Raw genomic sequence first — 1,910 nt, forward strand, 5'->3', positions numbered from 1 at the left:
TGCAAACTGGTGTATTTGAGTTTTTTACTTTCCCTCTATTGTTTCTGTCTGTCTGTCTTGCTTGCTTTTTCCCAGAACTAAATGACCTTTATTGTGTGGGTGTGCCTCTCTTTACTAAAACAAAAAAGTAATTTTAATAAATAAATAGATAAATAAACAAACAAACAAACAAATCGCAGTGCAACACAGTGATGGCACGAAAATATGAAACCTGTCTAACTTAACTAACTCTCTCCCTGTACCGCCAGGTACATAAGACAGAGAGCAGTCAACGCCACGATTATCTGTCCCTGGCCACCTTCTCCAATCCCGGCACTTCCAGGCCCTGGGTGATTGCCTCATTCCTTATTATTGTGCCTCTGTAAAATCCAGTTGGTCTACCTCTTTTTCTTTTTCCAGTAGGTATGATAAGGCAGTCTTGACTTTGGCATTCTTTGAAGATTTCCTAAATATCTCCATTTTCTCCTTTTTATGGTCATGTTGATATCTTCAATTCCAGTTCTTTCAATCACTTCCCTATTTGTAATGAATTAATACTATTTTATTAACAAAATTCTTCGTAAACGTTTTCAATTGAGGCTCTTTTTTTAAATTTTCGTTGAATTGCTTCCTTTGCTTTCCATATCTCTGAACAATACGTCAGTACCGCCAAAACAATGCTATTACATGTTTTAAAATTTGTCTTCAATGAAATCATATTTGAATTCCTGATGGCGGTTAATTTACTACAGCGATCCACACTTTATAAGTCTTTGGTGGACTTGGTCAATGCAGTCTGCAGTTTTGGAGATAATGCTGCCAAAGTACTTGAATTTAGACATTCCTGCCACAGATTTTCCTTAAAGAGTGATGAGAGTAGTTTTTGGTGATAATTGCTGTTTTGGAAACATTTATTACAGGGCCAATTTAATTTAATTTTTTTTTTTAGCTCTGGCTGATTCATTTGTTTGTATTTGCATTCCATGAACTATGGTGTTTAATAGACAGACATGATCTAATCTGCAAAATCTAAATCTCCCAAATAAGTGCCATTTGTCCATTCAATGCCGGTTTTAATATATTTGTTCTGTCTCATTACAAAATCGATCGCAATTCCAAAAGGTCCAGGTGATAGTATACAGCCTTGTCTAACACCAGTTATAAAAAAGAAAAGTTGTTCCCTCATCCGATCCGGACATTGGAGATTGCCTTGTTTGTGAGACAACTTCCTGGGCCTTCAGCATATTAGGGTAGGGTGGCCAGTTCCTTTCCACGCCGCCTTTACTTCCCCAACTCGAAGCCAGGTACCCATTACTGTTGGATGGGCAGGAGGGGGCGAAAAAAATCCGTGTCCGAACCGAGGCTCGAACCCGGAAATGTATAGATAGTCTTTCTTCAACTAGGACACAGCAGCTTGCTTAAGTATATCCTGATTTTTATAGTTTATTATGTTCGTTGGGATGACATAAATTGCAACAATTTTCAACAGGGCCTTTGTTCGGTCTGTACTTTCACAGGCTTTTGTAAAGTCCACTAAACTCAAAATAATTAGAACATTCGTTTCTTTGCTTAATTCTACAATATTTCTTAAAACAAGCAGTTGGTCTGCACCTGTCTAAAATATCTACTAAATGGATATAAATGTATTTTATATCTACAGTGGAAAACAAAACTGTTCAGAATTCTACATATTGAAGAAGCAGGAAGTATCTGGGTCGAAATTTCCAGTTATTTGAAAAATGGGACACCACCAGCTTTCCCCCTTGTGGTCTTTATATTCCAAATAAATTGTAACTCCCGGGGTTTAGAAATAGATCAAGAGTTGGGGGGGAAAAAGAACTCTTTCATTTTGTTCAGAGTTTCTTTTTTTAGTCCCTTTCTCTCTCTCTCTCTCTCTCTCTCTCTCTCTCTCTCTCTCTCTCTCTCTCATC

Source organism: Aplysia californica, unplaced genomic scaffold (assembly GCF_000002075.1).
Source record: "Aplysia californica isolate F4 #8 unplaced genomic scaffold, AplCal3.0 scaffold00096, whole genome shotgun sequence".
In the NCBI taxonomy this organism is placed as follows: Eukaryota; Metazoa; Mollusca; class Gastropoda; order Aplysiida; family Aplysiidae; genus Aplysia; species Aplysia californica.